General features: G+C 23.6%; 1 long non-coding RNA gene across 1 annotated transcript; it reads right to left on the bottom strand.

The window, feature by feature from the left end:
* Positions 1 to 1457: 1457 nt before the first annotated feature.
* On the bottom strand, positions 1458 to 2778 carry LOC133667437 (uncharacterized). The gene is made up of 3 exons (XR_009832956.1): positions 2570 to 2778; positions 1918 to 2445; positions 1458 to 1583 (listed from the first exon to the last, which is right to left on the bottom strand). It is a non-coding gene; the product is annotated as an uncharacterized LOC133667437 (long non-coding RNA).
* Positions 2779 to 27335: the final 24557 nt, after the last annotated feature.

Raw genomic sequence — 27335 nt, 5'->3', positions numbered from 1 at the left:
TCATTGAAAAATCAATTATTAAAATATTATCAAGTAAATTTTTATTTTTAACATTAAATTTACATAGTTTTAAAATTACTAATATTATATTAAAATTAATGTATTTTTAACTAGTATAATTTATGTAATTTATTTTTTAATTAACATAATTAATTTTATTAATTAATTAATTAAATTATTTATTTAAATAGCTCATATATAGAGTGTAATATTGAAAATATTAATGAAAATTTTTAAATAGATAATAATATATAATTTAGTTAGAATAATATAATATCTAAATAATTTATTAACAATAAATTGCTAAATAATTAGCTTTAATTAATTTAAAATTTATTAAAATTTATTTATTATAACAATATATAAGAAGTAATAATTTACATTTAATTTCGACTTAAAGATTGATTCAATTAATTAAATCCTTATATTATTTTAGTTATTGTAATTATTATAATCTAATTAAAATATTCAATTTAAATAATTGTTTATTCCCTCAAATGATAATATTAAAATTAATAAAATTAAAAAATATGAAATTATTCTATATGAAATTAATGTTCTATAAGATTTTAAATAATAAATAACAGGTAAAAATAAAATAATTTCAACATCAAAAATTAAGAATATTATTGTTATTAAAAAAAAAAGGAAGTGAAAAGGATAAATTAGATTTTGTAATAGGACTAAATCCACATTCAAAAGGAGATCTTTTTCAAAATCTTCTTTTTTTATTGAAATAAATTTATTAAAAGTATTAATGAAATTAAAATGATTAATAAAAACATAAAAAGATATATATATATATATAATTATATTAAATTTAATTAATTTTCTTAATTGAAAATTAAACGTATTTATTTATACAATACATATATATATATATATAAATAATTAAAATTTAATTTTTAAATTTAAATCAATAAATAAACAAAATATAAATAAACAAAAATAATCAAATTACATCAATAAAATGTCAATATCAAATGGCTAATTCAAAATTTATATTATGTTTATTTCAAAAATGAATTTTTAATAGTCGATATGGAGATACTAAAAGAAAAATGATCCAATTAGTACATGTAAACCATGAAATCTAATAGCTATAAAAAAAATTGAATAAAAAAGAAATAGAATCATAAATTTTATCATTAAAGCAAAAAAAAAAAAGAATTTAAATATTCAATTGTTTATAAAATAGTAAAATAAATCCCTAATAAAATTGTTTGTGTTAAATAAAATTTTCTATATTTTAATTTATTAATAATTAAATAATAATGACTTAATGTTACTGTAAATCTTACCTGGAGAAACTAAAGTAAATGAATTTAATAATGGAATTTCTATTGAATTAAAAAATTTAATATTTTTTGGTGGTCATAATATATCAATTCCAATTTCATATTTGGGAAAATTGATGTATGAAAAAAAGTCAAAAAAAAAAAAAAATACAAAAATACAAAAAATATTAATGTTCTTGTTAATTCAAATAATCTAAAAGATAAAATAATTGGTCATGGGCAATTTATGATTACATTAAATGAAAAGTTTTTCTTCATTATTTATTAATTAAAATTCATTTGATTCTGAAAAATATAAAATTAAGAAAATTGAAAATACATATCATTGAATAATTGATATAAAAATTTCTAAAGTTAATAATGTATTTTGAATTAATAAATTAATTGGAATTATTGCAATAAAATTTCTAATAAAAATACCTAATAATGTTAAAATTAAATGTCCTGAAATTAAATTTGCTGATAATCAAATTAATTATAAAGTTCATTGATAAAGTTAAATAATTAATTTAACTAATTCAATAATAACTATAAAATTAATTAAAAATATTGGAGAGTCTTTATTGGAAAGCATTTTTTTTATCATATATTTCATATCAATCTTCTTACCAATACTTACTATTTTATCTCGTTCATCTTGTTACATGATACATTGATATTAATGTTCTTTTCATATACTTAAATCATTTTCATCTAAATTAATATTCACAACTAAATTCTTCTTCTTGTATCTTATTTGGAAAATGCACAAATGAAACATAAAAAGCATAAAAATGTACGCAAATATGTTTGTAATTAAATATTAAATTATAAAGATTATAATCATAGAAGAATAACAAAAATAACAATGTTTGATTCTGTTTGTTTTAATTTTCTAATGAAAAAAGAAAAATGAATATTTTAACCTGATGGACATTTAATCCAAGCTTAGTATTTTATTGCCATTATATTTTCAGATATTATGTTTTACCGAAGGACCAAAAGTATTCCTATATCTAATCCAATCAAATTTCTTGTTCCGTTTCATTACTTACATTTAAAAATGATAGAATTGAATAGCTGTAAAGTCATGCTTCTGCATAACATTTTAAGGCTGCCTGTGTATTCTGACAGTGTGCAGTGACAGGCATATTGGATGAATTTTTTCCTTATAAAAAAAAACAAAAAATATTTATATATTTATTACATAAAAGTCAGATGTTAATATTTGACTTATTCCAATAATATATATAGAGGTTAATTTTTAATTTTACGATTTTATGAAAACTTACACGACATTTAAGAACACTAGAGTCAAAACTTTCTTCACCACTTTTACAAGAAAATACAATGCATTCTATGGATTCTATGGATTCAATGCATGCAATGGATTCTAATGAAACACGAGATGACATTACATTACAAATTTTTGCATTTATTAATGACAATTGAACAAATCCACGGACCTTTCGACCTTTATCTCGATTTTATCTTCTACAGAAAAAAAGGCAATCGTGCCCGTAATAAGGTTACGTGTGCTTCGGAATTGATGAATTTTCTTTATCCACATGATTCTTTAAACACTGCGTCATAGAATTTGTTTTTACAAGACAAATCACGAGATTAGACCATTACAAATTCCACATTGTCGATTTCCACGTAATATAGTTAAATAACATTAATATAGACATTAATAATATAGACAATTAAATCTTATTTTAGAACAAGATATATTTAAAATGGATTATTATTATTATTATTATTATTACGAATGTTTATCAATATATTTAAACACCAAAATTATTATGAATTTAAATATTTCTGCATTATTATAATTCTTCGTATTCTAATTATATCGTATAATTTTAAAAAGTATAATCTTCAAAATAACAAAACTATGAAAATTAATATGGAGAGAAACTATATGTGAGATTTATATTTACGTATGTTCTAAAATTCTACTATATAAACAATTGTTAATTTTATAATACAAATTGGTAAAAATATTCCAGAATTGATAAAAATTTCCAGAAAAATAGTTGAATTATTTACATTTCCACACTTTCAAATTAAATAAATAAAGAAAACTAAAGAAAACTAAAACACTTCACTAAGCACTTATTTAATATTTATGTATTAAGCATTTATTAAAATATTATTATTTCATACCATTGATTTTCTTTTTTTATTTCTTTTTACTCAACTTTTACTTCAAATTTTCAACTTTCATAACTTTCATTTTATAATCGTTAAGGTTACGTGTTATTTCGCATTATTCCTAGCAATCTTTTAAAATTATGCATTAAATTTGTTTATATATTTATAATTTATATTTTACATCGTATTTTTAAATATATTATTAATATATGTTTATGTATATGTATATGATTTACAAAATATAAATTCACAAAATATCTATTGGAAAATAATTAAACGTGACGACAAAAAACGATATTTAAATATCCTAAACGTATCTTAGCTCTTCTATAACAGCATTCGATTTAAATTGTTATATATAAATATATATATATATATTTACAATATAACAATTACATTGTTATAAATTAATAATGTACCACACCTGTTCACAATATTATTTTAATTATTTTAATTATCATAATTTTGATATATAGTTATAAAATTTTGATATTTAGTTATAAAAAATTAATTAACAAATATATGATATCACAAATTTATTTATCGAATAAATAACACTAATATTATCAGACGATATATATGACGTTTTTCATAAAAATATAAACTATTTATATTATCAAAAATCTTTATCTTTCTTTAATTTTCACCTTTATAAAAGGATACAATATATGCGTATATGTATGTACATTTGTGTTGTATACATACACACACATTTATACATATATAAACACATAAAATACGATCAATCTTTAATTTTTTTTAAATTAATTTAGATAATATGTTTGAACGAAGTACTTTTTTTAATGTAAATATGTAAATCCACTTTGTGTAAAATTTATTTATTTTTTAATTATTAACTTGTTAATAAGAATTTTATATGTACAGTTAGTCGCAGAAGTTTTCATACACTTTACACATATTCAATTAAATTCGTGTTATCGAAATCAACGATAATTTTGTTTTATATGAAATATTGCGAGTATAATAATATGAAACCATTTTTTTTATTATGGAACATCATTTCAAAGCAGTGAAATTAATTTTTCAAATTTCAACATTATTTTTCTTTATATATAATTTCATTACGTAATGTTTCAAGATAAAATAAAATTTTAAATTACAAGATATTTAATTCTAAATCTATCATCGGAGATAAAAAGAAGTATATTTTCAGCAAAAATTGTATCCAAAATATGAAAAAATGAAAGTTGATTTCACATACCCAAAAAAATTTTTTGTCCAAAAAAAAATTATTCTATACATAACACTTTAATATATTGCTATATATAAGTTTTCATCGAAATCAAATCTTTCATAATAATTCAATTTCTTTACAAGATACTATAAAAAAATTTGCATGCCTATATATTAAATTAGAAATAAAACCTCGAATAATCAAACTAACGGTAGTAATATCAGTAGTCTAAGTGCGTAATATAATTTTTTAGATAATTCAATAATTTATATTATTCATGAAATATGATAGTTTTACCTGTTTATATATATACGTATACCTGTTTATATATATATGCATGCTTGTATATACATACATATATATATATATATATATATCAGTTTTTCCAGCTTTTTCATCTTTTTTCCTTCTTATCTATCAAATTATTTTCCAAATTACTATTATCGCATTTCCTTATTTTTTCAATGCTTTCTTTTTCAATGCTTCTGAATACGTAAGAATACCGTTAACGAAGATATTAAATTTATACTTATTTTTACTCATAAATTTATCTTCAATTTTTTTTTATGACTCATTCGTTCAATTACGTATCGCTTATTATATCATTTTCAAACTTCTAATTTCATCATGCCAATCTTTATCATTGCCTACCATAGAATATATGTTAAATATATAAAAATATATTAGATAGATATCATATTATCCTCTAATAAGAAACGATAACATCTAACTTCAAAATTTTCAATACTGTGTAGTAAAATTGTAGATTCTAAATTGTGTTGAGTCGTTGAATCCAAATATAATCTATTTCTATCTAAACTTGCAACTGTTAAAGTATCATTTCGAAAACTTGTGTATCTGCATCATCCGTAGTTAGATTATCGAAATCTAAAATTTTATTTAAGTAAAATGAATATTTTATAAAAGTATTTCATCTTCTCCAATCTTCTTATTCCAATGCTTATACTATTTTATCTTGTTCATCTTGTTACGTGATACATTAATGTTCTTTTGATACTCTTAAATAATTTTCATCGAAATTAATATTCACAACTAAATTCTTCTGACAATCTTGTATCTTATTTTGAAAATGCACAAATGAAATGTTAAAAGCATGATAATGTACCATAGCGTACGAATCGCTTGTTGTAGAGTAACCAGCTAAAATTGAGCATAAAGATCAACGTTTCCCGCTTGTAAAGAACGAAGAGAACTATATTTGTCTCCTTTATCTTCAGAGATATAATCGTTTTAATAATACACTATTCATAAAATTCTAAAATTTTTCCTTCTTTATATGATCGTAATGTATGAACTGTTTGTAGAGGAGTAGACAGTCAAAATTGGGTAAAGGATTCTCACGATAAGGAATGTCGAACGTTATGATCGTATAAAGATGAAGAAATTTTTGAATTTCTTTAGAATTCGGTAATCTCTTTCGTTATACATGTATTGTATCGTTTTTATATTTACCACATATTTATTCAATACATGTATGGTTCTTTCGTATATTTGTGCATTGCTATTATTATGCGTATGTACTATGTTTATATTGCGTTATGTTATATTTATTATGTTATTAGATATATATATATATATATATCTTTGAAATATATCGGAATATATGTATTTAAACTTGGATACTTAACGATGATTTAATGAAAGTGTTCTTCTTCTTATTTGTATGTATATACATCTTTTCTGTATGCTTTGTGTATAAATATGTATATATACGTATGTGATTATTGTTCGAATGTATATCGCTATTATTAAATATCCGCTATATTTATGTTACAATATATTTATTATATATATTTCATATTTTCGGAGTATGAAGGAAGATACATTTCTTTTAGTTTAGGTATATATCGTTTCTGTGTGTGTTTGTACATATATATATGATTTTTACATGTGTGTGTAAATCGTTATTATTATATACCTACTATATTTATATCGTGTTATACTATGTTATGTTCCTATTATATTTGTACATATATATCGTTTTAATTGCGTGTGTTTATATATATACCATTTTATCTGTCCATATATGTGTGTTTCTTAACACCACCACTCTTGTACATAAGAACGTTAAAACTTTTTTCAAGATATCGTTTTTATATGTCTATTATATATATATTATTCGAATAATGTATGTGTATGTATATCTTAAACGAACGTATGTGTGTATATATTATTTTTGTGCGTTTGTATAGCGCTGTATCGTTTACTTACTATATTTATATTACGTTGTATATGCGATATATTTTCGGAGATACAACGGTTTTAAATATGAATTTTTTCTTATCTAAATTCTATTCTTATCTAAATATAATACGTAAATCCAGAGATGTAAAGTAACGAATGAAAATACGTTTTCTTTTTATCTTATATATGTAGTTTCTGTATATAATCTGTATATATATTATTTCTTGTCTGTATGAATTTATATATGTACTTATACGATTTATGTATGGATAGCTATATAGGTATAATGTAGCTCTAATATAATAAAATAGCTATAGTACATATATATGATTTATGTATTATATTATTATTATATCCAGAGATAAAGTGGTTTTAACATTACCTAATTCTAAAAATTTCAAAATTTCCTATTCGTTATACGATCATAATGTAGAATAACCAGCCAAAATTGAATGTAATGAGTTCTCTCGACAATGGGTTTCATGCTCGTATGAAGAAATTTTGGAATCCTTAGAATTCGGTAATCTTAAAATAGGTGAATTACTGAAGATAATAGACATATATATATTTTGTTATAATTGCAACCAGAAAACATTGTCATTTACACTAAATTTTCCCTAGTTATTCTATGACAATCGCTTCAAATCTATTATCGAATAAAGTTGGAATTAAACTATTTAGCTAAATAATAATTAAAATTTATTAAATTAATATTTTTAATAATTTTATTATTTTTTATATTTACATTATACTATAATCTAAATTTTCTAAGATTTTTAATTTTAACAGAATTTTTGGTTATTATAGTTTTATTTTATATTATTGATAATGAAATTAATACATGATTATTTTTAATTTTTTTAATATTTTCTGTTTGTGAATTAGTTTTGGGTATATCATTATTAGCAAGAATAAATTATGAATTATGTCATCGAAAATTAAGAATATTAGATTTAATTTATTAACTTAGGATTATTATAATTTTATTAATATTTGTATATTTATTTATATTATTTATTAAAAAATAATTTAAATTTAATTATAATATTATTAATAAATTTACTTAATTTTAATTGAATTGAATGAATTTTTATTTTTTGTAATTTTAGTTTCAATAATATTTCTTACTATTTAATATTATTAACTTTATGAGTTTTTTGATTAATTTTTTTATAATTAAATAATAATAGAATAAATTGCTTGTTTATAAATTTATTATTAATAATTTCATTATTATTAGTTTTTATATCAATAAACTTATTGGTATTTTATTTATTTTATGAATTAGATTTATTTTATTGATTTTTTATTTAATTGCCAAATGATGATGATTAAGAAAATCCTTAATTATCAAATTTAATTAATATTTTATACAATAATTTCTTCATTAATTATATTATATATTATTTATTATATTTATTGAATTGTAGATTAAATTAATTGTAGATTAAATTTAATATTAATTGAAAAATTAAATTTAAATTTAAATTTACTATTATTTATGTATTCATTAATATCATTTTTAGTTAAAATTCCAATTTATTTACTTCATGGTTGATTATTAAAGACTCATGTTGAAGCATGATGGTTATTATGAATCAATAATTTTAGCTTCAATCATATAGAAATTAGGAGGATATGGAATATTATGATTAATAAAAATTTTTAAGAATCAATTTATTTTTATACAAAAAATTTTAATTGTAATTAGTTCATTTGGAATTTTAATTTTAAGATTAATATGTTCATCTCAGTATGATATAAAATCTATTATTGCAATTTCATCAATTGTATATATAGGATTAATAATTATAAGAATATTAACTTTTTTTAAAATAAGAATAAATGGTGGTTATTTAACAATAATTTCTCGTGGTCTTAAATTTTCAGGATTATTTTTCTTAGTAAATATAATTTATAAACAAACTAGACGTTTAATATTTGTTAATAAAGATATAATTAACTTTATATCTACAATATTCTTATTTTGATTTGTAATATGTTCATCTATATTTATCTATATAATCTATATAATATAGGATCACCTGTTTCATTAAATTTAGTAAGTGAAATTATATTAATACTTATGGTTTAGTAATCATGATTAAAATTTATAATTATTATTTTAAAAATATATCGTTTATTTAGATTTATTTATTTATATTGACTAATCATGGAAAAACTTATATAAGATTTAAAATTAATAATTTTATTTATTGGTTGAATATTTTATTTTAATAATACATTATTTTAATAATTGAATTCCATTAAATTTAATGTTTTCAAAATTATATTTTATTTAATATTTATTTAAATAGTTTAATAAAAATATTGATTTGTGAAATTATATAAATATAAATTTATTTTAAATTATCATAAAAATATAATTAATTGGAATTTTGTTATTTAAATTTACATTATTTATTATATTATTAAGATTTTTATATTTAAGTAAAATTGTTATTTTAAATAAAATATTTATACATTTAATTCTATAAAATTTAATTTTTAATAATAATTGATTATAAATCATTAATACTCATTTTTTAGTAAGGATTTTTCTATAATTATTATTTATTGAATTAGATATATAAATTTAAGAGAATTAAAAATAAATCGGTTTTTATATTTAATAATTTTATTTTTAATTTCTATATATATATTAATTTCAAGACCAAATATATTATCAATTATTTTAGGTTGAGATAAGTTAGAATTAATTTTTTATTTTTTAGTAATTTATTGCATAAAAATAAAATCATTTACTTCAGGTAATTTTAACTATATTACATATAGTTTATTTTAAAACGTGATACTGGATTATTATTAATTATTAATTATATGTTTAATAATTTATTATGGAAGATGAAATTTATCTTTTTATAAAATAAATAAATTTATAATGATTTTTTATTGTTAATAGCTTTCACTAAAAGAGCTCAAATTCCTTTTTCAATTTGATTATCAATGGCAATGAAAGATCCAACATCTGTTTCATTTTTAATTCATTGTTCAATATTGATAACAGCTGGAATTTATTTATCAATTCGTTATGTAGATTTATTAGAGCGTAAATATAAAAATATTATTTTATTAATTTAAAAAATATTAAAAATTAACAATATTATTTGCTGAATTACAGCAAATTTTGAATTAGATTTAAAAAAAATTGTTGCTTATTCAACATTAAGACAATTAGGTTTTATAATAAGAATATTATCTAGGATTTACTGAATTAGTATTTTTATTTATTTTATTTATTTATTCATGCAAAATTTAAGTCATTAATATTTATTTATTAATGTGTTGGAAGATATATACATTTTATAAATTGAAATCAAGATATTCAATTATATTATGGAATATATTATGCTTATCCATTAAAAAGGATAATTATTATTTGTTCAATTTTAAGATTATATTTTTAGTTGGTTATTATTCTAAAGATTTAATTATTGAATGTTTTTTCTCTAGAAAAATATATTATTTTTCAACAGTAAATTTAATTATTGGAACAATTTTAACTGTTTCGTGTTCTTTTTGAATAATTTTAGTTTTCTTTTTGAATAACAAATAAATATTTAATAATTAATGTTTGTGTATTTAAAAAAGAAGATGAAATTATGGAAATTTCTATAATAATAATAATTTTAAGATTAATTTATTATGAATTTATAAATTAATAATATTTAAAATAATAATTATAAGAATAACTATAGGACATAATTTTTATAAATTTATTTTATTAAGTAATAATTGCTTTATTGCAAATATTATTTATATTTATAAATATAATTTATAAAAGAATTGATAAAAAAAATTAATTTTATCAATATTTAATTATAAAGTATTCATTGAAAAATCAATTATTAAAATATTATCAAGTAAATTTTTATTTTTAACATTAAATTTACATAGTTTTAAAATTACTAATATTATATTAAAATTAATGTATTTTTAACTAGTATAATTTATGTAATTTATTTTTTAATTAACATAATTAATTTTATTAATTAATTAATTAAATTATTTATTTAAATAGCTCATATATAGAGTGTAATATTGAAAATATTAATGAAAATTTTTAAATTTTTTAAATAGATAATAATATATAATTTAGTTAGAATAATATAATATCTAAATAATTTATTAACAATAAATTGCTAAATAATTAGCTTTAATTAATTTAAAATTTATTAAAATTTATTTATTATAACAATATATAAGAAGTAATAATTTACATTTAATTTCGACTTAAAGATTGATTCAATTAATTAAATCCTTATATTATTTTAGTTATTGTAATTATTATAATCTAATTAAAATATTCAATTTAAATAATTGTTTATTCCCTCAAATGATAATATTAAAATTAATAAAATTAAAAAATATGAAATTATTCTATATGAAATTAATGTTCTATAAGATTTTAAATAATAAATAACAGGTAAAAATAAAATAATTTCAACATCAAAAATTAAGAATATTATTGTTATTAAAAAAAAAAAAAGGAAGTGAAAAGGATAAATTAGATTTTGTAATAGGACTAAATCCACATTCAAAAGGAGATCTTTTTCAAAATCTTTTTTTTTTGTTGAAATAAATTTATTAAAAGTATTAATGAAATTAAAATGATTAATAAAAACATAAAAAGATATATATATATATAATTATATTAAATTTAATTAATTTTCTTAATTGAAAATTAAACGTATTTATTTATACAATACATATATATATATAAATAATTAAAATTTAATTTTTAAATTTAAATCAATAAATAAACAAAATATAAATAAACAAAAATAATCAAATTACATCAATAAAATGTCAATATCAAATGGCTAATTCAAAATTTATATTATGTTTATTTCAAAAATGAATTTTTAATAGTCGATATGGAGATACTAAAAGAAAAATGATCCAATTAGTACATGTAAACCATGAAATCTAATAGCTATAAAAAAAATTGAATAAAAAAAAGAAATAGAATCATAAATTTTATCATTAAAGCAAAAAAAAAAAAAAGAATTTAAATATTCAATTGTTTATAAAATTAGATCTTCCCTAATGGAGTCAAAATGCTTAGAAAATAAAAAAAATGACAAAATGCAATTATTTACGATAAACTAACTATAATAATCCGATTTAGGTACATTTAAATTTTTCTTCGTACGCCATATGCCTCGTTCGTTTATCCTCATCTATTCAATCCCGTTGGAAAAGTTTTCTATTGTCCAAAGGCATAACGCTGTGAAGTTTTCACGGTACATTTCGAGGAATACTCGTCACGTAAACAATGCCACGTTTGAGTTGCACGAGCCACGGGGAAATTGAAGTCGATGCGGTGGAACAAACCGTGTTTCGAAAGTATGAGCATTCGATGAGAGGAATCATCCGTCAGATTTTCAAACAAGTCAATCTCGAAAGTATTCCAGATAATAACGTGGAACGAATCATTTTGTAGGAGAGCCAACTTTAAAGTAGATAGAAATGACAGTATATCGGAGTGATTGCTTGAACGAATAAGCTCGTGAGTAATCGTCAATTGGAATTCACTCAGGAAATGAAGATTGTAATTGCTTTACGCGGCTTTCTCATTTTGATTCAATCTTGCGTACAATAACTTTCTAAACTGTTATTTCATCGATGTAACTTTGAGAAGAAAAGAATATTTCGTTATATACAAAAATTTTTCATCAACTTTTTCTTCTATACTATAAATGCTTTAATTTTACTTTAATTATAACAAATTTTTGGTACCAATATTTTTAAATATTCGTATACGCCCAAGTGGCAAAGATGTAATTCCAATTTTTCAAATATCATACAATCAAATATTCGAAGTAATACTTACAGTTATACTTAGTTCGAAGTAAAATATAATCGAAAAAGTAAAGAGACTAGTCTCTTTCTCTCTCTTCTCCTCTCTTTCTTTCTCTGACCGCAATGAAATTTTACGAGTACCATTTGCAGAGTTGTAGAAGTCGAAAGTTTTTAAAAGAACTTGGCATACATAATCTTTGGAAAGTTAAATCAGGAAAGAACGTGCGTTCCTGAATCTCTTTCACACGGTAAAACTATTATTGTGATATTTAAGTACTTATTATTAATGATTTCTGTAATGTGTAAGTTTTATAGTTTGTGAACATTTATAAATCGAAACGAGTGTAACTGTAATTCACAATCATGTTTTATTTTCTTAAATTCCATGTTCGATCGAAAATCCTTCAGAATTCAATCGACGTTGCTTCAGGCAACGACTGATGTATGAAGGCTTGCAGCTGATGTATATCGTCAGTTATCTTGCTTACATCTCAATAGCAAACTACAATATTTAATATTTTGGAAAAGTTTGTATTCTAACTGAAAATTAAATAGAAATTGAATGGAAATTATAAACTTTAATTATAATCCGTACATATATATATACTTTTTAATTTTCTACACAATTCTATTAACTTTAATTCCTTTTTTTTCAGAATACTTTTATCATAATATTTTTATCAAAATACATGTTTTGTAATTTAATTAAAAAGGAAATATTTTCTGATTTTTTATATCATTCTCATAGTTACGTAACAACTATTTATCATACCTCACAATTTTAATTACTCTTTTACATTAAACAAATATTCCTTTTCCAAAACGAAATGTATTTCATCGTATTCCAATTAATTAAATATTCACATCAATTCTATCGATCCATCCTTCAACATTTGTCGCTTAATCATCCATATTGGTTATGAAATTGACCTCTAAAAAGGAATAGGCAACCGACAGTGGTAGCCATTTAATCGATTGCGGATCTCTACCACTCGCTAGAGTCTATTAGGAGATAATCAACGTAACAATCTTTCTTATAGCTTCGTTTTGGCGTGTCCGAAGTCATAAAGCAAGGATATTTGAAGCAAATTCAAATTCGAATCGATCGGTGAATGCAATTCGCTGTACCGATATTATCGACTGAACTTCTCTAGTGAATTTAACGCCCGATAACCGAACCAAAGAAGCATCTTTTCGAAAGAAAAGGTAACTAGCTGCTCTCGGATCTACTTATCTTACATGGCACGCAGGCCGCAGTGACAGGCGCAATTGCATCCATTGAAATATAAGGGAACATTTGAATCCCAGAGCGGAAAGACAGTGTGTTAATTTATGGAGAATCCGACGTTACACGTGAAATTATTCCACGCACGGTGCGAACCTCAACGAGATACTTTGTTGTGAAATTAAAACGACTGTAATTTTTGTTAATAATTGGAATTTTTACTGAAATTTTATTCATATAATTTTATTCAAATATTGTAGTTTATGTTATGACAAAGTTGTAGTATAGTTTAATAATATATTTATTGTTTTTTAGATAATAATAATTACGGATGAAATAATTGGTTATTTTTAATAGTGTTTATTATATTTCGAAAAAGAATCTTCTAAAATTTTTGTTAATAAATTTATACCATGATTTTTTAATTATATGTAGAGATTAAAAATATCAAATCAATATCATATAAGATTTCAAAAATGTGAATATATCAATTAACTGGAGATTCCTGAGGCAATTTCGATCGATATTTTCCTTTTTAAAAATTTTAATCGTTTTCTTTATTAGTGAATTGTTAACAAAAAAATATCGATCATAGAACGCATAGATTTAAACAAGTCGCGATGATAAAATTGAAGAAAATATCTTGAATATGATAAATCAACGTGTTAATTATATTATTTGGAATGCATGGAATAAGCCTCAATAATTAATTCTATATTTCACTATTGTATTTTGTCTGATTCTGAATTTATATGTACAATTATATAAATTCTTAGCCCTCTTTATCTTTTTTCCACACTCAAAAAAATAGAGGAGGAATACAGAGATGAATATATAGTGAACGATCATTTGTTCAGATTTGATATTGAACATTCGTACAGGATTTTTCCAATCCTTTATAATCCTCTTCTTTCTTCCCTTCTTTATTATCTTCTGTTCCTCTTCATTTTCAGCTTTCCTTTCCTTTTCCATTTTTATCATCTTTCTCTCCTTCCTTTTCCCCCTTCTTTTCCATCGCTTTTTTATTATTCTTCTCTTTCTTCTCACCTTTATTAACTTCCTTTTCTTCTCTTCCTTTATTACTTTGTTTTTCCTCTCCTTCTTTATTATTTTCCTTCCCCCTTCTTTATCACTTTCCACTCTTTACCATTATTTATCATAATAAAAGTACACTTTTATAATATTTTCATGTACTCTTTCCGTTTTCTCAATCAAAATCGGATCCTCATTGGCCACAACTACGGTAACTAAACGGAGCGTTTAACCAAACTATCCAAACATTCAGCAAATTAAATTGATCAACCTCTGTGTCAGCCACGGCACGCTAGCCGCTATGACAGTTACCGCTACATCGTAGGAAACACGTGGAGTGGATATATCTATGCGGGAATGTTGGGATTTCCGGGATTCAGAGACCAACCTGGTCTCGCCTCCCGTATCTTAGAAGAGCTATGCGCCAAGTGCGAACGCACTGTGCGACACGAGTATGCGATACGCGTAAACGCGCCGTGTATTAACGTTTACGTCGCCGCTTTTCAACCGACCGCTGATTCATTGAGCGCCACTACTGTTTCGGCCTACTGAAACGAACAAATTCTACTGTCAGCGGAACGGAGACCGAAGCGCGCATCCTTCATTACGTCCAATGATTCGATTTAAAGTGGATCGACGATCGAAGTCTTTTCTGTTTTCAGTCGATTCCTTTGATCGATCGAAGGGTTAAAGAATTTTGTAGAGATTGTTTGAAAAGATGAATATTTTCATAGTTTGTTATAGTTGTAATAGTAAGTTTGTTTTGTATTACTTAAACGAATCTTTGATTTTCTAATGATCTTTCTTTAAATTCTTAAAATCCACTTTTTAACATTTTAAATGTTATTTACGATATTTATTTGATTTTTAAATATATATCTCTTTATATATATATGAAATAAAAGGAAAACGAACAAGATGGATTTACATATATATAACGATGCAATTTTTTTTACTTAATTAACTAGCAATTGCATTTCTATCAAAAAAACAATATAATTATCATGTTGTTAAAAATTTTGTAATATTTTATTAGTAATTCTTTCAAACAAATTAAGAAACATTAAATCATCGGATTAAAACGTGAATTATCTTTTTATTCGTAAGTTTTATAATTAATTCCTCTTTTCTTATTGTTCATAAGAAATTAGAGATGCGTTAATAATATGAACTTGATTATTTTTTTTCTTTTTTCTTCAAAATTCTTCTAAATACAGTAATATCTGTGCAATTTGTTGCACTGTATAATTATTTTTGCACATTGTAACTGGCTTTTACGCATACATACATATATATTATATATATGTTTCGCTCATTACACATTTTAAAGCCATTTTTGTTTTCTTCCTTTTTTCTCTTTTTCCTTTTCTTCGTTTTGTTTTCGAGCCCCTTTCCCGTTTCATGACTCACAAAGAACGACATCTTTGAAAAAGAAGTATTTTATTCAGTCTCTTTTAAATTGCCTTTCATGTTTTTCGTTATTTCTTCTTCCTTTTCTCTTTCCTTCTTCTTTCCACCCCATTAAGCTTAATAGTACGATTATTAAGTCTTTATCGAGTAAAATGAAAATCTTCCTATTAAAGGGAAATTTGATTTTTTGATTTTTTTTAGAAACGATTCCTCGTTATTCAATTATTTATTATATTTGTATATTATCAATTATAGATGATACGCAAATAATTTTAAAGCAGAGGAAAAACATAAAAACACAAAAATGACAAATTTGTGTTAAATTGAAGATATAATATCATGTAAGTATATTACGATACAATATCAACAGAAAGAATGATAGACAATAACACGAAATATTCAAGTAATTTAAAACAATAAAATAGAAAGATAGAGAATAAGATCTATGCTGAAACTACTTTACGTTTTATGATTTGCGTGTAAAATCTGGAATAATAATAATAAAAAAGACTGAAATTTGTGTGCCTTATACTTCTCATATTGAAATATTGCTTTTCAATTATTCACCGATCTTTTTTCTCTCTCTTTCTCACGTATTCTACAAATATAACATATTTATAGTATACATATTCGCAGAAAGGAAATAAATTTTTAATACGAATTAAAAAAGAAAAGAAAAGATGGAATTCGAATCCACTGACTAAATCTCTATAATAATTTTAATAATTCCTCTATTATTATATGCCTCCACTTAAGCGAGCATCTAATCCTGCGTTAATGAATATGCACCATCCCTCCTTCTTTAGATTATATTTTCTCATTATATCTTCTCTTCGAGAATACGGATGATCCAATTTACTAGCAAATAGTGTTAAGCAATTTGCATCTACCTTCTTCATAGAGGAATTTACACGCGTGGCTTCATTCCCTTTATATCTTCGTTCGTCCGTCTCACTTTGACTTTGGATTGGGGCTTTTAGTAGCGAAACGTGGTTTTATTGGCAGTGTATCGGACTGTATCGACTGTTTGATCTAAATCTTTCCCTTTGGGGAGTTGATCCGGAACCGAGTTAAGGATAGTATAGATTAGAATGTATGGAGGTCGTAAAATCAGTTTGGAATTAAAGTAAACGGGTGTTGGAACGAGCGAATTGATAAATGCGAATGGATGAGAATTTAGAATTTACACTATTATTTTACGTAAAGAATCGAGTTATGAATTGATTGAAATAAATATATGTATTTCTTGGGAGATAATGAAATACGAGTTTACGAAAATGCAAAAATCAAAAGAGAAGAATGTACTTCGTATTGATACAATTATCAAGATCGTTATGAAAATTAAAGATTTATAAATGTCATAAGATATTTTCTACTTATGATTTTCTGTTAATTCCAATTTCTCTAAAGTTGAAATACAAACAAATAATATAATAATTTTAATCTCAACTCAATTCTTTTGAACTCAATTCTGGAACAGTATCTTAATACAGAAAGATTTTTTAATACAACAATGCTCATATCGATAAAGAGCAGAGAATTTAAAAAGAATTTAAAAGGCAAACGTTAGTTGTACTATCGTATAATGCAGTTTCATTACTGTTTAGCATGTTTAACGTCTCTTTGAAATTAGTAATTTAACATTGAATGCGGAATATAGAATTTATCCTGGCACGTTAACGTGTCCCTTTTCACTCCATCGATGGAGCGAAGCTCTTCATGAATATCATTCCATCCTGTCAGATTAAACAGAATTAAATGCGTGCATGGGGATAAACATTTCGTTGGTCATCCTCCATGCTCATTCTCTCTATCTCACTGTCGCATCGTTTCATTAAATCATCAAAGAAACGAGATCGACTCTATATATTGTATTCTGTCATTTCTCAAACGTTGCTGTTTAACCCTTAATTTTCTCAAAAACTCTTCTTTTGTTGTCCTGATCTCCCATTGGATTGTGTGCATAATGCGAAATTTCTTAATTGTTATTTTAACGAACAGAGTATAAATTTTCCAATAAAAAATAATTGATCCGAAAGGAATCTTGAACAATTTTACTCTTCTAAATTTGAAACATGAAATTGTTAACTCCTCTTTTTTTTTCATTTCGTTATTATTTTTTTATTTATATTTTTACAATCTTTTAATTAGAAAAATTTTCGTTATTTACTAATGAAACATAAATCAAATATGATCAAACATTGCAACTGTGTTGTGAAACAATTCGGATAGAGCTGCAAAAAACTTCAAAGCAAAGTTTTCTTTTCGCAAAAGTATAAATGGTCCCTCGTTCGAGAGAGAAAAATTGTTCCTTTCCTCGAGAATCGATGGAATACTGTTCGGAACAGTTTCGTGACACGAAACATGTCGATTCGTTAAAAGGAAACCGGATAGAGCGATAAGTAATGAAAACGTGGACGTGGTATGCAAGGAAATGCTGAGCTATGGCACGTTGGCGTGTTCATCACGAAGGCTCCGTGATTTTATCGAGACATTATCGATGAATCGATTAAATCGGTATGCAAGGATATATCGAGACATTTGGAGAATTGTGTTTACTGGTCAGCATTTCTTTGCTGCGAAAAAAATAATTCTGTAGCGATGCATCGTGTACATTGTACAATTTTTAAATATTTAAAAAAATTTCTCTAATTTGAACATATTTTCGTATAAAAACATTATAAAACTATTATATTATCAAATCATGACTGAATTCTTCGAACAAAGATTTTCAATAAACATTTAAACATTTAATTTGGTAGAAAATTAAAAATTTCCATAATAATGAAATTTCATTGTTATTCTTTCTATTTCGACAAATGTTTAAATATTTAACAAATTTACATTTATGAAAAAATATATGATTTGAAAACATTTAAAGTTTGAAAATCTTATCAAGAAACGATTAATATATTATAATAATTCTTTATATATAAACTTACATAGAGTTACGTAGTTTGTTTAGAAAAATTTTACATGTGATAAAAAGCATCAAAATTCTCGAACAATGTGTCTGCGATTCTATGTTCGTGAAATTCGCATAGAAAATGCTCCTAAATTTCTCAATAGAGTTCCGTTTCTGCTTTGATTAGGAAACACTGAACAGCTCAAATACTCGTGCTGTTGGAAATTTTACTTTTAACTATTCGTTATTTAGCTATTCGTATGTCGGCTGAAATCACATTTATTTCACTTTTTTATTGAACTAAAGAAAATGTTGATTAATCGTAATTTCGAATTAATAATAATTTATTAATAATAATTAATTAATAAATTATCACGAGATTTATTTTATACAATTAAATAATAAGAATACAATTAAAGAAATAAGATTAAAATTTTCAACCAATTCGACATTAAACATAAATTATTTCAGTTTATAGAAAAAAGAATACATTCATAAATTAAAAATGTAGAGATTATAAAAGATAACACTATAAAAAATGTATTAATAGTCAGAATGTTTAAATATAATCATAAATGAATCGTTCTAATTTCTGAAATTTATTGTTTCTATATATTGCTTCGAAATGAAAAGATCTTACGTAGTACGAAGAATAAAGACTATTATTACATACACATTTGTAATATTATTCTGAATTCTATATTGTTTACAACATATATAACAGCAATAATAATATGTATACTTTCATGTATTTTTGCTATGAATATTTATTTATAATATTTTAATATTAAATACTTTAAAATTAGTTTTAAATAAATAAACTAAAAAACGTAAATTTGAGAAAATGAATAAAGATATAAAATAATGAAGAAATGTTCATTCTTCAACTTCAATGTAATTTAGTAAATATAACTCTGCTTTCTTATATCTAATAATATCAAACTTTGCGTATATATATCTATGTACTAAGATGTTATTGTTTCTCCAAAATTAAATTTGATAATTAAATTTAATATAAATTGGAATTATGATTCCAAAAAATATTTATAAAAGAACCATCAAATAAAAAGCTCAGAATATTCATCAGAATGAATGATCATGAGAATACATTAAAAAAAATCATCAAAATTAGAAAATAATGCTATTTCTTTGTTTTTTCTTTATAGATTTTCAAGAAAAAATAAAATTTAATGTTCTATTAGAAGAAATAACACTATAGCGAATATATCAATAAATTAAACGAAGATTTTATTATTAATTGTTATATTCTTCAGGAAAATAACCAAAATAAATAAATAATTGAAAATTCAGATCACTCAGTCGTATAAGAATGATTATTCCATTCCATTTCTGTCAACAGTTATAGGATTTCAAAGATTAATAATTTTTATTAAAATTTTCTTGACTTTTTTTAATTGTCACGAAGTAAAAATAATACCCCCAAAAATATAGAATTTTATGTTATTCTAAATTTTTTTTAAAATAAATGGGAGAATAATTATTATTATTATTTTTATCTATATGAATGAAATTTTAAGATATTTTTTTTATATTAAAAATTTGACTTTTTTAATTGTCATGAAGTAAAAATAATATAAAAATAAAGGGCTCTATGTTATTCTAGGCCTTTAAAATGAGATTAGAACGATTATTTTATTCCATTTCTATCGTTAGTTATAAAATTTTAAAAATTGATGATTTTTAATTTAAAATTTTTTCGATTTTTTTTAATTTAATAATAAAATTTAATTTTTAATAATTTTTTTATGATTTTATCACATTTTTGCCCAAAAACATTAATAAATTTTTAATTTCATTGTAATATCTTTTAAGATAATTTTGTAAAAGCAGATTCTAATTTTGAACAATTATTTGTATTTCTATTTCATACGAAAAACATGTAATACATATATATTAAACCATAAAAATGTAGTAATTAATAAATAAAATAACTCCTCATTTAAATCAATTTCTAATTACATCAAATATGTTTCAAGTATTCTTTTAGTATTATTTTCCTAATATAATTCTAATAGAAAAATTTCCATTTTTTTCAAATCCTTTATTATTTTCCATCAAATAAATTATTTTTATTCGAAATGTGAATCACTGAGTGCAGAGTTATAATAAAATATAACGAATCCAATTAATATAAGCAAATTTTGCATCAACAATGAAAAAATTATTTGCACCGCTAGAAAATCCAAAAATTTTCCTTCGGTATTATATTCGAGGATAACATCAGGAACGGTAGTGGATTAATCCATTGAATCGTGGAGGCACGATATTGCCAACGAACGACGCGGCCCCACTTTTTCCATCGTGAAAGTTCGCGGTGGTAAAAGTCGAGATAAAACATCTGTTCTGCTCGCTCGAAACTGCTGTGCAATTCTTCTAACTTACGGGATAGCGGAACCACAATCATAAACCACATTTTAGTCGGCCACTAGTAAATAGAGAGGCCAATTTTAGTTTGGGCGATGATCTGAAGAAAGATTGAAACCTCAAATCAGAATGGCCAACGAACAAGTGTAATTGCATCGAATTCCTTTATTCTTGCTCAATTCGTAGAATTATATTTTAGTAATCGTTCAAGTAAGTTTCGATATTTCTAAGTGACTTCGATGTTGAAACGTATCGCGATATATTTATTCCAATTTTTTATGGATATTTCAATTATTTACTAACGTATTACCTTAATTTATTATTCTTTTATATATATAAATTCATCACAACAGCCATAGAGTTATCGTAACATTTAAAAAAATCAAGATAACATTATTTTTTCATTAAGGAGAGTTTTTTGTTTTTTTTCCGATTAAAAAAAATATCGAAATGCAATCATAATTTTCCTAAAACACATCTTTGCAAATAAAATTGCGAATGCATTTAAAAAAAAATTGTTGAAGAGAATTATATTTATCAGACCTCTCACCATGAAGACCACTGTATTTCACGAGTTGCAGCAAACTATTCAAATTCTGTCCAATTAATTTTCGAGTATCAATTCTTGGACATGTCAGTAGTCAAATTTCATTTCAAAATAAAAAAAGGGGCAGTGGTAGAAAGCTGACGTACATGGTCGCGCACGTCGTGGCTTATTTTTCAAAATAATACATACTGCTTTTTTTTCTTTTTCAATTGGCCAACGTACTTCTAAAAAAACCAATTGTTGCGATCGATCGCTGGTTCCGCGTTTTTCGCGTCGAGATCGAAATCAAGAGAATATTAAAAGCCCGAATGAAAAAGTAGAAAATAATGGAAAAAGAAGGGGAAAAATGGAAAAATAGAAAAATTGGTAGATTTTGTTTGGAATACTATCCGTGATGAAGACAGTAGTGGTCATTGAAACTCGGTGATATAATAATGAAACTTCGCCAATTTGTTGAATTAAAGGGATTACGCTAATCCGTCGTGTCAAATTCGAATAATCCAGTCATTCCTAGCAACCAACCAAAACAGATTATCCGCAGTCGAAATAAGAACGAAGCAAGCTCCCGAGATGACGATCGAATTACATCGACGTTAATATTGATCTACGTAATTTAATAATAGAACTGTATTTACGAATTATTCTATTTAATAAATTGGAGTTATAAGTCTGAAGAATGTAAGAAAAAAAAAATAAACCTAAATCGTATGAAGTTTTATTAAAAAATTATAACGAACAGCGAGCTCATAATTACTTACGATGTAGTATAGAAATTTATTTTCAATGTATTAATGCAAGTTGAAATAAAAATGAAATTCATCAGATAATAAATTTTATTTTTAGCCGTTGTTAATCTTATCAAAAATAGTAAATATTTAGAAAATTAATTAGCTTGTATAAACACATTAAACATGAATTATCGATTTATTTTTATATTATATCGTAATAACGAAGCATCTGCTACTATGTTTCATATTTTTATTACAACATTTTAAAAACGTTTTACACGATTTATAATTACATTATTTTTTTATTTGGAATATTCTTCAGATATTTCTATCGTGATGTAATTATAAAAGATTCGAAATAACAGTATAGTGATGAATACTTTTCAAGAAAAATTTCAATTTATCGAATGTAAAATAATTATTTTCGTTTGAAAAATATTATTGAAAAAGATAGCTTTTCCTCTGAAGAAAAATTATAATAACGAGGCAATTTTATTATGAAATCTTCGTATTTCTATTAAATAAAAATTATGCGATTTATTAATCGATATTAGTCATTATCAAATTTTAAATATGCAAAACTGTTTAATTATTCCTATTATTCAAATTCTTCGAATTTATAGATACATGTGTAAACTATTATAATACTAATATACAATTTTATCAAATTTAATTATTATAAAAATGAAACCCAACGGGAATAGTTATTGAAAAATTGACTATTAAAATTAAGCGCTAAAACTATTGACAAATTAGCATTAGAAAAAAAGAAGCCAAAAGAAAATCATTTATACTCGTAACCTAATTACAAAAGATAAATAAATGTTTCTATCTAATATTTTCTCTCCTCCTCCCCCCTCTATTGAAAAACAGAAACTGCAACTGATTCAAGCACAGATGTGTTGCGCTCCCAAAACAGAAATACGGCTAAATGGTTTGACGTTCAAAGTTCATTCGATTCCGCGATACTAGAACATAGTATAAATATATAAACATATAGTATAAGTTTGTTATCAATTCCATTTGAAACGTATTCCATTTACTATTAGTGGCAAACACTGATCGAATGTAAAAGCGGATACAAAGAAACGGATAATTTTAAAAAGATAAAAGAAGACAGAGAATATTCGTAACATCGTAACAGTATACTTGTAACTTGGATCAATTAAATTTGATCCCTTTTGTCAAAGGGGAGAGGAGAGGTTTGTTTCTCTTTACCGATCGAAGAAAGGACGCTTAAGAGTGACGGATCAAAGCGAAGGTGCGGTGAGCGATCGATAACCACGTTAACGGTATCGTTTTGCCCGAGTTTTCGAATATCGCAAGGTCCAGTCCACTTTACGACATTAGAGTATGCAACGCGAAGACGTTGCACGTGTCACCAGCAATTTCTAAAGCCGGCCTGTGCTTTCACCTTCCCCTTTGGAACGTGTCAATGGCTATTCCCCGGACAACGTTTTAGAGACGAACATGCGTCGTGTGCGCACTTCGAACTGACAATAATAAACGAACGAGTATTTTTTGAATTCTTGTAATGTAATTTTCAATGATAATGTTTAAATAAATACTATTGGTATTAGTAATAAGAGATAATTAACCTACGTATTGAGACAAGGGCTATACAATTAATGCAAACGTTTTATTTATTTTTGTGCTTTTTTCGTGTTTTAAATTAAATACAACGAAAATGCGTACAAGTCATATGACATTTGCTTCTAAATGGAATCATATAATTTTTAATATGCGAATAGATGCAGTTCGTCATTTTCTACAATGATTTTGTGATTAATAATTTAATTATACTTTTTTGTAGAAAATAATAAATTACATCAATTAATATATATCATTATATAATTTTATATAAAAAGAAAAATCATCTTCATACGATAGTTCATTTACGGAAAATTTATTAATATTGCATAATGCATCATCTTATATTAAACAAATTTTATAATACATTTTTTTACAAGATATTTCATTGTATTTAGATAAAACAGTTTATATATCCTATGTATAATCAGAAAATTCGAAATATTTTAACACATATTTCTTAACAATAATGTTAAAGTCATTAAATCTAAAATACATTGTAATATAAATAAATAAACATTTTTGTAAAATTTAAACAAAATAAAGAATTAACCATTTGGTATTGTGACTTATTTTGTATAATATTTATTTCTGACTCTTCTATAGTTCATTTCTCTTAAAAATTCGTAATTGTTAAGGGTCAATATTGTAATTTATCTAAAAATAATCTGGATAAATCGAATAAGATTTGATTTTAAACAGATATTTTTCAAATGTTTCGATAATATTTAATACTTGCAAAAATAATTAGCATTTTCAAATCCTTCGAGATATATCAAATTGTATCTATTACAAAAAACACAAATATTTATTACAATATAATCGACATGTTCCAGTAACATGTTCAAATACATAGTAAAAATTTAAAAAAATCGAGGCACTGAACGTTCCATTGAAAATATGATTAAAAATAAAAGAACAATTTTCCGGCTGTTAAAGATTTAATGGCGAGAGATAAATAAGAACCATAACGGTCTCCCACAGGAGCAATAAAATACTTTTAACGTTCGAAGCAGGTAATTTTTAAATTCATAATTTTTTTACACGTTTATAAATATTGATAAATTTTGATATTCGATGATTCATCACGAATCATTTATTAAATTTTACATAAATTATAATCGTTTATCAGCATCATTGAGAAAAGAAAAGAGAATATCGTATCGAAGAAGGAATATTTCGTTTTTTCAAAGGATTTTCAACGTTTATTCTTAACAGTGTTTAACGAGATTAATTTAACAAATTAACAGCAGTTTCGAGAATGTTATTTCCTATATATGTTTAAAAAAAACAAATACTACGATTTCATAAAGTTTTTAAAAAAAATTTCGAGGAAAAAAAAAGAATAAAAGAAGAAACACAAACAAGTAAAAAATAAACGTTGTGTATTTTTTTCGGTGAAACTCGTGTTTTACAAGTGATATATGCGAATACGAATAAACAAAAATAATAGAATTTTTCGAATAAAAAGTGCATTTAGTTACTAATTTTTCTATAAATATTAGTAATATTTCATATCCACTAAAGAATAAATATAAAAAATTATTAGTTTATTTAAAAAAGTTAAATTTGTGAATTCTAAAAAAAAAGTTGACAAAAGATTCATAATACTTTATTTTTTTCTTGAATCATGTTGGGCAAAAAGAATCAATTTTGATCTGTCCATTATCTGTGTATTACACTATTAATATTACTAATTAATAAAAAATAGTTATATAATAGTATATTATTCTTATAATTATAAAATAATAACATAAATTGATTTAAATAAAATATGCAATTCTCTATTTGTAATATTGTAGTTGAATAATTGAGCGTCGATTTATTATACACAACGAAGATAATTATAAATAAGAAGTTGAAATAACAGATACCGTGATTCTTCATTTTCGTTCCCATTCTGCCCGTTTAAACGACTTTATAAAAGAAGCTGCATCGAGCAAAGAAGTGAGAGAAGAATGAATAAATCTGCATAGTTTAAATATTAAGGAGTGGTGCGTTCATTTCTTTACCTCTAGTCTTTGAGCATAAATAAGGGGTTGATAAAATTCTGCTAAGTATCAAAAAAGAAAGAGGGGGAGGAAGGGGAGAGGAAGAGAGAGAGAGAAGAATAAAGGCGAAGAATAGAAGATCGATGAGGCGACGAGTGGTCGTTATCGAAATAACGATATACATCTATGCAAAAGTTACGATTTCGTGAGTTTTTCGTGAATTTTCTTTAATACTTGCGCGCTTTTTGAAAAGACGATGATGAAACGGTATTTCCTGCGCGTTATTACAAATTTTGTCCCACCTCCTTCCTATATTTTATCTTAAAACGCGTTCACGCCTTCTTTCTCAAGACTCACTTCTGAAATTCTGAAAATAATGTAATAAAAGATGATGTTCTATCGTGGAATATTTTTTCGAGTTCCCTTTCATACCCTACTCCTAAAGTTCTAGAAACGATGTAATAAAGTATGCGAAAAATGGTAAAAGATGATATTCTATTCGTGGAAAATTTTCTCGACTTTCTTTTAACCATTTATTCTTGAAATTCTACAAATAATGTGATGAAATTTATGAAAAAAATATTAGAAGGCGATCATATCGATCATCTTGATCGAAAGTATCGAAATATTTGTTACGTTTCTTTGAAAATTGGCAAAAATTAACAATATCAAATAATAACAAAAATAAATTTCAATTTTTCAATATTTTTCTTTAGAAAAAATTGTCCAAATATTGTCAAGCCAAAAGAATTAATCGCTACTTCCAAGTATTCAACGATACAACAAAACCACGTACTATTTTTAAAGAACGCAACAATGGAATATTTATGTTATCATGTTATCAATCCTCGATATTATATAC

The sequence above is a fragment of the Apis cerana genome, linkage group LG15, assembly GCF_029169275.1.
Source record: "Apis cerana isolate GH-2021 linkage group LG15, AcerK_1.0, whole genome shotgun sequence".
NCBI classification, from domain to species: Eukaryota; Metazoa; Arthropoda; class Insecta; order Hymenoptera; family Apidae; genus Apis; species Apis cerana.
This window is presented reverse-complemented; position numbering and strand designations above follow the sequence as displayed.